Here is a 13,733-nt window from a genome sequence, read left to right as displayed (position 1 = left end):
CTTTGGATCAAGTTGCTACTGAACCGCGAAGGTCCACAAGGATACGTTCCGCACCAGAGTGGTATGGCAACCCTGTGATGGAAATCAAGTTCTTAGACAACGGTGAACCTTCGAACTATGAAGAAGCAATGGTGGCCCGGATTCCAACAAATGGCTTGAGGCTATGAATTCCGAGATAGGATCCATGTATGAGAACAAAGTATGGACTTTGGTGGACTTGCCCGATGATCGCCGAGCCATAGAAAATAAATGGATTTTCAAGAAGAAGACTGACGCAAACGTTAATGTGACCATTTACAAACCTCGACTTGTCGCAAAGGGTTTTCGACAAATTCAAGGAGTTGACTATGATGAGACTTTCTCTCCCGTAGAAAAGTTGAAGTCAGTCCGAATCATGTTAGCTATTGCCGCATTTCATGATTATGAAATTTGGCAAATGGACGTCAAAACAGCGTTCCTTAATGGGTATCTTAAGGAAGAGTTTTATATGATGCAACCAGAAGGTTTTGTTGATCCTAGGAGTGCTAACAAGGTATGCAAGCTCCAGCGCTCCATCTATGGGCTGGTGCAAGCATCTCGGAGTTGGAACATTTGCTTTAATGAGGTGATTAAAGCATTTGGGTTCATACAGGTTTATGGAGGAGCATGTCTGTACAACAAAGTGAGTGGGAGCTCTGTAGCTTTCCTCATACTGTATGTGGATGACATACTATTGATGGGGAATAATATAGAGTTATTGGAGAGCATAAAGGCCTACTTGAACAAGAGTTTTTCAATGAAGGACCTTGGAGAACCAGCATACATATTAGGTATCAAGATCTATAGAGATAGATCGAGATGCCTCATAGGTCTTTCACAAAGTACATACCTTGACAAGATATTGAAGAAGTTCAACATGGAAAACTCAAAGAAGGGGTTCTTGCCAGTTTTGCAAGGTATGAGATTGTGTAAGACTCAATCACCGACAACGACAGCAGATAGAGAGAAGATGAGTATTGTCCCCTACGCTTCAACCGTGGTCTCTCTAATGTATGACATGTTGTGTACCAGACCTGATATAAACCTTGCCATAAGTTTGGTAGGGAGGTACCAAATTGATCCCGATATGGAACACTGGACAACGGTCAAGAATATCCTTAAGTACCTGAAAAGGACTAAGGAGATGTTTCTCGTTTATGGAGGTGACGAAGAGCTCGTCGTAAAGGGTTATGCCGATGCTAGCTTCGACACATATCCGGATGACTCTAAGTCACAAACCGGATACGTGTATGTTTTGAATAGTGGGGCAGTGAGCTGGTGCAGCAGCAAGCAAGACGTCGTGGCAGCATCTACATGTAAAGCGGAGTACATAACTGCTTCGGAAGCGGCTCATGAAGGGATTTGGATTAAGGAGTTCATCACCGACCTTAGAGTGGTTCCAAGCGCGTCAGGTCAGATTACACTCTTCTGTGATAACACTGGAGGCATTTCCATAGCCAAGGAGCCCAGATTTCACCGGAAGACGAAGCACATCCAACGCTGCTACAACTCCATCCAGGAACAGGTCCAGAGAGGAGTGATAGATATTTGTAAAGCACGCACGGATCTGAACATTGCAGACCTGTTGACTAAACCTCTCTCTCGAGCAAAACATGATCAACACCACAATGCTATGGGTGTTCGATACATCACAATGTAACTAGATTATTGACTCTAGTGCAAGTGGGAGACTGTTGGAAATATGCCCTAGAGGCAATAATAAAATGGTTATTATCATATTTCCTTGTTCATGATAATCGTCTATTGTTCATGTTATAATTGTATTAACAGGAAACAGTAATACATGTGTGAATAAATAGATCACAATGTGTCCCTAGCGAGCCTCTAGTTGGCTAGCTCGTTGATCAATATATGATCATGGTTTCCTGATCATGGACATTAGATGTCCTTGATAACGGGATCACATCATTAGGAGAATGATGTGATGGACAAGACCCAATCCTAAGCATAGCACTAGATCGTGTTGTTCGTATGCTAAAGCTTTTCTAATGTCAAGTGTCTTTTCCTTCGACCGTGATATTGTGTAACTCCCGGATACCGTAGGAGTGCTTTGGGTGTATCAAACGTCACAATGTAACGGGGTGACCATAAAGGTGCACTACAGGTATCTCCGAAGGTGTCTGTTGGGTTGGTGTGAATCGAGATCGGGATTTGTCACTCCGTGTGACGGAGAGGTATCTCTGGGCCCACTCGGTAGAATATCATCATGAGCTCAATGTGACTAAGGAGTTACTAGTAACGAGATTGAACAAGGTATAGGTATACCGATGATCGGATCTCGGGCAAGTTCTATACCAACAGACAAAGGGAATTGTATACGGGATTGATTGAATCGCTGACATCGTGGTTCATCCGATGAGATCATCATGGAACATGTGGGAGCCACCATGGGTATCCAGACCCCGTTGATGGTTATTGGCAGGAGAGGTGTCTTGGTCATGTGTGCATGCCTCCCGAACCCGTAGGGTCTACACACTTAAGGTTCGATGACGCTAGGGTTATAGGTAATTGTTATACGAGGTTACCGAACGATGTTCGGAGTCCCGGATGAGATCTCGGACATCACGAGGAGCTCCGGAATGGTCCGGAGGTAAAGATTGATATATATGATGGATGGTTTTGGACGCCGGAAATGTTTCGGGCACCACCTGCAAAGTGTCGGGACCACCGGAAGGGTACGAGAGGCCCACCGGGAGAGGCCACTAGCCCTAGGAGGCTACATGGGCCAAGTGTGAGAGGGAACCAGCCCCTGGGTCGGCTGGTGTGCCCCCCACACCCAGCCCATGGCGCCCAAGAGGGGGAAGGGGGAACCTAGCGCAGGTGGGCCTAAGGCCCACCAGGGGGTGCGTCACCCCCTCCTCCCCTCCTGGCCGCCACCCCTCCCCCCATCTAGGGCTGCCCCCCCCCCCACCTCAAGGTGGAAACCCTAAAGGGGGCGCCACCCTCCCTTCCCCCTATATATAGTGGTGGTTTTGTCCATTGGAAACACGGTTTTCCATCTCTCTGTCGGCGCAGCCCTGCTCTTCTTATTCCTCCTCTCCCACGGTGCTTGGCGAAGCCCTGTCGAGAGACCTCGTATCTCCATCGACACCGCGTCGTCGTGCTGTTGGAGATCTTCCCCAACCTCTCCCTCCTTGCTGGATCAAGGTGCGGGAGACGTCACCGGGCTGCACGTGTGTTGAACGCGGAGGTGTCGTGGTTCGGCACTAGGCCGGAATCACACCGCGATCTGAATCGCCGCGAGTACGACTCCATCAACCGCGTTCTAGCAACACTTCCGCTTAGATATCTTCAAAGGTATGAAGATGCACTCTCCCCTCTCTCGTTGCTGGTCTCCCCATAGGAATATCTGAATATGGCATAGGAAAATTTTGAATTTATGCTACGTTACCCAACAGGATCTTACTCAATCCATAGGTCGGTATGGTGGACTCTTGAAACATAGGTTTGGGTTTAAGGTTTTTGATGCACAAGTAGTATCTCTACTTAGTGCAGAGTTTTTGGTTAACAAAGGTGTTGGGCAAGCACCACATGTTAGAGGATCTATAACAATATAACTTCTATGTGAATGTGAACAAGCGTAAATCATTACGTTGTCTTCCTTGTCCAATGTCAACAGTTTTGGCATATTATAATTAATGGGGGATCACAATCATAAAATATGTCAAGGATAGTGTATTTGCATGCAAATCTTCTCTTCCTTTATTAATTCTTTCATGTGTTGCATCACCGACCAATGTTGCGTTTGTCAATCTTCAACAAATTTTACCAATTATACTTTTCCTTATGTGATGTCACTACTTCAGCATATGAGCTTTCTCATTATTTTCTTTATTTTGATTGCAGCAAGGAAGTAGAGAAGCAAAACTCAAACTAAATTTTATTATATAACTCTCACTCGACTACATAGATAGATAGATAGATAGATCACGAAGCTAGCACTCAAAAGAAAAAGATTGAACTAAACTTTTATTTGACTAGATTTCATATTAGCTAAAGATCAAACTAGGATGGATAAAGAAAAAGAAGGGTCATGGTGATACAATATCGGGGCGCCTCCCCCAAGATTGGCACGAGCCAAGGGGAGTGCCCATACCCGTGAACTCAAGTCTCCTTCTTATGTGGTGAAGATGAGATTATTGACAAAGATGCCCCTGAGGACACGATTTTCCTCCTCGAGCTTTTTAACTAGCTGTTTGAGCTCCATTATTTCCTTACATAGCTTTCTGGTGATAGTTATGGCATCGTCCACCCACGGATGTATCTTCGCTGCGGGGGAAAATGACACTCTTTCTCAAGTTATTATAAGAGATGAACTTAGCATTGGGAGGTTTAACCGAATCTGGCACGACTAAGCTCGTGAATTCCTCGTGCGAGCCCTCAGATTGCAACAGAGAAGTGAATTCCTCTTTGATAGTTTCTTTCGGTTCCTCCTTTTTCACCTCCATCTTCATAAGCCAAGCATCTTCTTCTAAGTGATTGGGGGAGGAAGAAGACTTGATGCTCGGCTTGATAGTCCTGACAGAAAAACAACACAAAACAAGAACAGAGGATTTCTCCATCGTGCTCGGGTCTAATCATCGAGAGGGAGATATAGTGAATTTTTATATAAGGGAATACGTGTTCCACAAGATATGGAGTCGGTAAGGTACCCGAGGGGCCCACTAGACATCAGACCATGCCAGGGGGTCCTGGCGTGCCCTGGTGTCTAGTGGACACCTGGGTTGCCTTCCCGTGTGTTTCTCAGTTTCCTAAATTTTCTAAACTTCCAAAACTGCCAAAAATATTTGTGTGGATTTTTCTGAGACCGTTTACTTACCGTATCACATACATATTCCTTTTAAGGGTTTTGGAGTGTTTTGGAAGGTCTCCCTAATGTGCTCCTCCAGTGTTATGGTTTGGATAATATTTGTTTCAACATCAATTGGTGTACGTGAGATATAGTGCTGTATCCTTTGTCCACGGATCACCTTCGGGTTAGTGCCTTCGGGAATATTGATCTTAATAGCTCCAGACGATAAACTTCTTCGATAATATATGGTCCTTCCCATTTGGATAGAAGTTTTCCTGGAAAGAATCAAAGACGAGAATTGTACCAGAGAACACATTCACCAACTTAGAATTCTCGCTTTTGGATTCTTTTTCCATGCCATCTTTTAGCTTTTTCTTTGAATGGTTTAGGATTTTCATAATCTTGGGTTCTCCATTCATCTAATGAGCTAATATCAAATAAACTCTTTTAACCAGCAAGTTTGAAATCATAGTTGAGTTCTTTAATAGCCCAGTAAGCTTTATGTTCTAACTCAACAGGTAAAAGACATGCTTTCCCATAAACCATTTTATTAGGAGACATACCCATAGTATTCTTATAAGTTGTTCTATAGGCCCACAATGCATCATCTAACTTATTAGACCAATTCTTTCGGGACCTATTGACAGTCTATTGAAATATTAGTTTTATTTCTCTATTGGCTAATTCTACTTGACCACTAGACTCGGGATGATAGGGAGATACAATTCTATGGTTAACATCATATCTAGCAAGCAGCTTACAGAATGCACCATGAATAAAATGTGAACCACCATGAATCATTAAATATCCAGGGACTCCAAAACATGGGAAATAACTTCCTTAAGCATCTTAATATAAGTGTTATGATGAGCACTAGTGGTTGGTATAGCTTCTACCCATTTAGTGACATAATCAACAGCAACCAAATTATATGTATACCCATTGGAGGAAGAAAAGGTCCCATATAATCAAATCCCCAAACATCAAATGTTTCAATAACAAGTGAATAATTCATAGGCATTTCTTGATGTCGACTAATATTACCAATTCTTTGACATTCATCACAAGAGAGGACAAACTTACAAGCATCTTTGAAAAGAGTATGCCAATAAAATCCAGATTGTAATATCTTGTGTGCAGTTCTATCTACTGCATGGTGTTCTCCATAAGCCTCAGAGTGACACTTCCGAAGGATTTGTTCCTATTCATGCTCAGGTATACAATGCCTAATAGTACCATCTACTCCCTCTTTATAAAGATGTGGGTCATCCCAAAAGTAAAGTCTTAAATCAAAGAAGAATTTTTTTTTCTTTTGTTGATAGGTGAAACTACGTGGTATGTATTTAGCAACAATGCAATTAGCATAATCATAAAACCATGATTTTTTATGGGAAACATTGACCACAACTAGTTATTCATCGGGAAAGCTATCATCAATAGGTAGTCGGTCTTCAAGAACAGTTTCTAACCTAGACAAGTTATCAGCTACGAGGTTCTCAGCTCCTTTCCGATCAATGATATGTAAATCAAATTGTTGTAGCAAGAGAAACCATCTAATAAGTCTAGGCTTAGCATCTTTCTTTTCCATAAGATATTTAATAGCAGCATGATCAGTGTGAACAATTACTTTAGAATCAACATTGTAAGATCTGAATTTATGACAAGTAAATACAACTGCTAAGAATTATTTTTCAGTGGTAGCATAATTTCTGTGGGCACTGTCTATAGTTTTACTAGCAAAATGAGTGAAATTTAGTTTCTTATCAACTCGTTATCCTAGAATAGCAGCAACAACATAATCACTAGCATCACACAAAATTTCAAAAAGGCACGTTCCAATCAGGTGATTGAACAATAAGTGGAGAAGTTAAGACTTTCTTAAGTGTTTCAAAGGCTTCTACACATTCATCATCAAAAACGAAATGAATATCCTTCTTTAATAAATTAGTAAGAGGCCTACAAATTTAAAAGAAGTATTTAATAAACCTCCAATAGAAACCAGTATGACCAAGGAAACTATAGATACCTTTGATATCTTTAGGACATGGCATCTTCTCAATTGCATCAACTTTAGCCTTATCCACCTCAATACCCCGTCCGAAAATTTTATGGCCCAAGACAATATCTTCATTCACCGTAAAGTGTCACTTCTCCCAACTCAAGACAAGGTTAGTTTGCTCACAACCCTGCAAAACTCGATCAAGGTTGCATAAGCAATCATCAAAAGAAGTTCCATAAACGGAAAAAACATCCATGAAGACCTCAACCATCTTTTCACAAAAATCAAAGAATATAGTTGTCATACATCTTTGAAAGGTAGCACGTGCATTGCATAATCCAAAATGCATACGTCTATAAGCATAGGTTCCAAAAGGGCAAGTAAAGGTGGTTTTCTCTTGATCAGGTTGTGACACATGTATTTGAGAGAAACCAGAATAGCTATCTAGAATTTGGTCTATGAACACTAAAGGATATTGATCTTTTCTAGTAGCTTTGTTTAACTTACTAAAATCAATTACCATTCTATAGATAGTCACAATTCTTTGTGGAATTATTTCATTTTTATCATTAGGAAGAACAGTGATACCTCCTTTCTTACGGATACAATGAACGGGACTTACCAATCTACTATCAGCTATGGGTTAAATTATACGTGCTTGCAAAAGATTTAGTATTTCATTTCTCACCACTTCTTTCATTTTGGGATTCAGTCTTCGTTGGTGATCAGTAACGGGTTTAGCATCTAGTTCCATATTAATCTTGTGCTGACAGAGAGTGGGACTAATGCCCTTAAGATCATCAAGAGTATACCCAATAGCAGCTCGGTGCTTCCTTAATTTTTTATTAATCTTTCCTCTTCATGCTCTATAAGGTTAGCATTGATAATAACATGATATATCTTTTTTCCATCAAGATAAGCACATTTCAAAGTGTTAGGTAATTGCTTTAGTTCAAACACGTGATCACCCTTCGGTGGAGGAGGACCTCCTAGAGTTTCACTAGGCAAGTTGTGTTTAAGAATAGGTTTTTGCTCAAAGAACGTATTATCTCTTTCATGCATATGCATATCATTTTCATGGTATAGAAAATATTGTTCTAATGGATCCGTGGGAGGAATGGAAATAGAAGCAAGACGAATTACTTCATCTTTACTAGGCAATTCTTTGTCATGGGGTTACTTACTAAACTTGGAGAAATGAAACTCATGAGACGTACCACCAAAACTAACACTACCAAGTTCCCTTTTGCAACCTATTTGAGCATAGGCAGTGTTCAAGAAGGGTCTACAAAATATTATGGGACAAAATTTATCTTGTGGTGACCTAAGTACTAGAAAATCAGTAGGGTATTTTACTTTCCCACACAAGACTCCAACATCTCTAACAATCCCAGGCGGTGTGATGGTGTCTCTATTAGCAAGTTTAATAGTAACATCTATGTATTCTATCTCAGCGGATGCTATCTCATGCATAATTTCTTGATATAAGGTAAAAGGGATAGCACTAACACTAGCACCCATATCACATAAGCCATTATAGCAATGATCTCCTATTTTGACTGAAATGATAGGCATGCCAACAACCATTCTATTCTTGTCTTTAGTACCAGGTTTGACAATTGTAGCAGCTTCATTACAGAAGTAAATAACATGACCATCAATGATGTCTACCAAGAGATCTTTAACCATAGAGGTACTAGGTTCTACCCTGATTGCTCAGAGGGTTTGGTTGTCCTAACATAACTTTTATTAACCATAGTTGAAGCTTTAGCATGATCCTTTATCCTAACGGGAAAGGTGGTTTCTCAATGTAAGCAGTAGGCACAACTAGGTCAACATTGTAAACAATAGTTTTAGCTTCAGTTTTAATTGATTCTTTAATTTTTTGTTTAATAGGTGGATTATATTTAAATCACTTCTCTCTAGGAAGATCAACATGAGCAGCAAAGGTTTCACAAAATGAGGCTACTATCTCAGTGTCAAGTCCATACTTAGTTCTGAAATCATTGAAAGCATCGGTATTCATAAAAGATTTAACACAATCAAACTTGGGTTTTATACCTGGCTCTTTACCTTCATCAAACTTCCAATCTTCAGAGTTGCGTTTAATTCTTTCCAAAAGATCCTACCTTAATTCAATAGTCTTCTTCATAAAAGAACCAGAGCAATAAGTATCGAGCATGGTTTGATCATTACGAGAAAGCGGGGCATAAAAATTATAAACAATAATTTCACTTGAGAGCTCATGATTCGGGCATGAATATAACATTCACTTCAGCCTCCCCCAAGCTAGAGCGATACTTTCTCCTTCATGAGGCCAAAATTATTGATAAAATTTTGATCACGATGAACAAGATGCATAGGATATTTTTTAGTGAAACTCCAAGTGCAATCGACTCCAGTTCCAAAATCATGTATCATCACATAGCCTATATCATGGCAATGCCTTTCTGTGAAGACCTCGATTTGATCATACACTAATCATAAATGCAAATGCGTACGACCAAGCTCAAGGACTAACGGGAAGAAATCACAACACAACTCTAGTCACAAATAAAAACATACAAGCTTCATATTACAAGCCAGAGGGCTCGAGGGCTAGAATGCAGAAGCTCAATAAACACACGAGTCAGCGGAGGCAACAAATATTTGAGTACAGACATGAAACATAATAATGCCTTAGATAAGGCTAGCACAAAAGATACAGCGATCGAACAAGGCGAGGCCTCCTGCCTGGGAACCTCCTAAACTACTCATGGTCGTGAGCGGCCTCCACATAGTAGCAGGCTCCATCAGGGTAGCAGTCGTCGGCGGCGGGATACGCCATCTTCTCGGCTCCATCATTTGGTCGCAACAACGGATCAAGGGGAAAAGTGGGAGCAAAGCAACGGTGAGTACTCATCCAAAGTACTCGCAAGACTGACGTCAGAACTATGCTAAGTATGCATCAGTATCAAAGGAAGGGGTTATATATGGACTGACTGCAGCAATACAAGCATAGAGAGAGGGGACTAGTCCTATCAAAGACTAGCATCTTCAGGGGTCTTGCAGCAATAGACGAGAATAGAGCAGGTAACACAATTAAATAGTCATATTGTTGAAGCAATATTAATTAAAGTCATGCTCGGAGATTCTTCCTCGACTCCCTGCGAGGAAGCAATCCTGGAGCAAACATTCCAGTTAAGTAACAGTTCTAGTTGTATAAGATCGTGGCACAACTCCAAGTCGTCCTGTAGCCGTGGACACGGCTATCCGAATAGTTAATTTTCATCCCTGCAGGGATGCACCAAGTTTCCCTTCACGCTCGGTAAACTCTGGCCGGACACACTTTCCTGGGTCATGCTCGGCCTTGGAAGATCGACACGTCGCAGCCCCACCTACACTCAACAAAGAGGCCAGACCGCCGGTCTAAATCCTAAGCGCATCGTACATGGCCCCATCACCCATTGCGGTCTTGCATGTTGCATGGGCGGCCGATGTCTGTCATGGCACCTCTTATCCAAGAACGGTGATAATATAGACCACTCGGGTGTGCGCCACTCCATTGCTGACGTCTGAAGAGTTCGGGTTGATACCACCATGTCGAGTACCCATAACTTCCCTCGTGTAGCCGGGTAGTGCGAAAAGGTATCAGACCAACCCAGATCAAATACCCAAATCCTTAGCATTTTAATTAACTCATCGACACATCCACGTGGGAATCCACCCGCCAAACATTTATTCATCAATGTTCCAAGTAACACGGTCAAGTAACTGTGTGGTTGTAACATCAGAGGTGTCGTGGTTTTGTCATGCCAGATGTCCTCGTGAAAGTACTTAGCGGTGAAGCCATCTCAACTACGTGGCGACTTAAAGGGGTTGATCGGGAAACGAGAGACGAGTTTACCCAGGTTCGGCCCCTCAGATTGAGGTAAAAGTCTACGTCCTTCAATGTGTATATTGATGTGGGAATCGATTACAAGGGTGTGAATTCGCATGACCTAGCTCTTGATTGAACTTAACTTAACCCTATCAACCCTAGAGATTCGCCTTAATATAAAGGTCGAGGCTCTAGGTTTACAAGAGTCCGACTCTCATTACAATTCATAAGTCGGTCTATCTCTAACTCGCCTTGTCTCCCACGTAAGGAAGCTTCTGGTGTCTCTTTCCTCACGTGGGCTTCAAGTTGCCTTCGCTGGGTCTTGGGACAACCGTTTCATCTGGCACCTTCCGCTTCTTAGATAACGGCCCATCTTGTTCGCAGAGGTAGAGCCGCCGTTATCCTGACCCGACCTCATGGGGCGGGTCTTATGACGGGATAATATCCCCAACAAGGGGGATCCGAGGTATCACCCTCGATGGATTGCGAATGATGTAACCGTCAAGGTGGCCAGGGAGGAATCACCCTCGGTGGACCACGCTTGAGGGGTTGTACGATAGAGTCATTATCGGAGATCGTGAAGGAGGAATCACCCTATGAGAACCACCGTCCGCCAACTACACTACAACGCTAACATTGGAGTACGTAACGAGTTGTCACCCTCGGTACTCAGCGTCGTACACCTAAGGGGGTGTAGGTGCTCTGTCGGGTCTTGGCTCGTCGATCAGTTGACGATAAAGTGGGGCAACTGGATAAGGGGGCAAAGGGGATGACTGCTCCACCTATACTAAACAGTTTTAATGTGCAGTATAATAATGAAGCGGTTTATCAAAAACAGGCTATGCATCAGATATAGGAGCTAACTACAACAATAGCAAAATTCTAATGCAAGCATGAGGCAGAAAGAAATAGGCGATATAGGTATTATCAAAGGGGGTTTGCTTGCCTTGCTTCTCTATGGCAAAGGGTTGGTCGTCATGGGCGTAGTTGTACCCGATAGCAGCGTCAGTCTCGGGGCCTACCGTAAGAAGAGGGGGGAAGAAACAATAAATAACAGCAACGGGTGCAACAGATGCATGACATGGCAATATGCACGGCTAGGCATGCACTAACGCAATATCATCCGTCATAGACGGATCGGGAAAATATCAGATGATATTTCCCATGTCTCTGGCTACTACCGGTCACGGGAAACAGATGGAAAAGTTCCACGTTCTCTATGCTAGGGACGCGTGACAAACGAACGAATAGTGTGTCCGGGTTCTTCTTGTTTTTTTGATCAACTTTCATGTATAAATTATTTCCGTCTGACTTACGCTTTATTTTATATTAATTTTTAAAGTTTTAGTAATATTGTGAAATTTCTTTTAATTTTAAATTTGAAATACCCAAAATAGTAGAATTACTTTTTATACACACATCAAGCTAGCCACACTCAATGACATGTGGGGCCACGGGCTGAGTTACCAACCCAGTCAGCAGTAAACTGGGTTGACTGTTGACTGGTCAAACTTATAGGTGGGTTCGAGGTGTCATAAACTATTTAGTTGGAATTAATTATCATAAATAAACTAACTGTTTTAATTAGGGGATGATTGTGAGGGCCCACATGTCATTTGATGTCAATTAACCTCACATGTTTTATTTAACCACTCGGTTATAATTAACCTAATTAATAAGGCAGAATAATTAACAATTAACTTAGCTAACTAATTACATATAAATTAAATAATTAACTCGTTAAACAGTTAATTGATTTAATTTAATAGTACTTATTTTATTTTTACATTTTTTACTTATATATATACATAACTTCTTTTTAAAATGTTTTGGGGCACGCACGTGTCGTCATACAGTAGGGGGTGGTTGCCCCACTAGACTGTGGACCTAGGCCGGCCAGAGCAGGGCATGCCCGAGCACAGCCACTGGCCGGGGGAGGTCAGGCAGCGGCAAGGTCGCCGGAGGGAGGTGCGGCGAGCAGGGCACGCGAGTCGAGCGTGGCGCGGGCGCAACAGCGGGGGCCGGTGCAGCGCGGGGAGAAGGGAGCGGGCGAGCGAGCAGTGTGAGGCTCGGGCATGACGAGCGCATGCGCATGGCGTGGGGTTGGCACGATGGGAGATGTGGGGGGAAGGGGCTTGCCGGAGTGGCGAGACGCGTGCGACGGCCCGGCACCAGATCAGGAAGGGAGAGTGAGGTGGGGGAGGAGTGGTCGCTCACATCCGATGCAAGGGAGGCACGGGGCTCGGGGGTGTGAAGCGGGAAGCCGACGGTGAGGGAAGGGAGCCGGTGCGGGAGGGGCGCCAGCGACATGGTCCGGTGAGGTGGCGCCGGTGACGGCGGGCGGTGGCGCAGGGTCGGGGGCAAGGGCGCCGGCTTCGTGTGGGATCGGGAGCGGTGGTCGATGGGCCCGGCGGGGTGGCGACGGGTAGGAGGCCGGGGAGGCGCCGACGTTGGAGAGGGTGATGGCGGTGGCTGGTGGAACGACGACAGGCGCCGAAGCGCTCACGTGCGCGGGGGCGCAGGGGAGCCGCGTGATACGTCTCCAACGTATCTATAATTTTTGATGGTTTCATGCTATTATCTTGTCAAACTTTGGACGTTTTGTATGTCTTTTATATATTTTTTGGGACTAACTTATTAACTCAGTGCCAGTTCCTGTTTTTTCCGTGTTTTTGACCCTTTTCAGAGGAGAATTTTAAACGAAGTCCAAACGGAATAAAATCTGCGGAATGATTTTTTCCATAACAGAAGACGCACGGGAGACTTGAGAACCAAGGCAGGGGACCTCCGAGGAGGTCACAAGCCCACCAGGCCCAGCCTAGGGGGCGGGCCTAGCAGGCTTGTGAGCTCCTCGTGGCTTCCCTGCCCTAGGTTTTCCGCCTATATATTTCCTAAAATCCCAAAAAAAATTAGGAGATCATCGAAAGTACTTTTCCGCCGCCGCAAGCTTCTGTCTCTGCAAGATCCCTTCTGGGGCACGTTCTGGTGCCCTGCCGGAGGGGGGATTCGGATACGGAGGGCTTCTTTTGCGGTGTGTTTGTCGA

The sequence above is a fragment of the Hordeum vulgare genome, chromosome 5H (genome assembly GCF_904849725.1).
Source record: "Hordeum vulgare subsp. vulgare chromosome 5H, MorexV3_pseudomolecules_assembly, whole genome shotgun sequence".
In the NCBI taxonomy this organism is placed as follows: domain Eukaryota; kingdom Viridiplantae; phylum Streptophyta; class Magnoliopsida; order Poales; family Poaceae; genus Hordeum; species Hordeum vulgare.
This window is presented reverse-complemented; position numbering follows the sequence as displayed.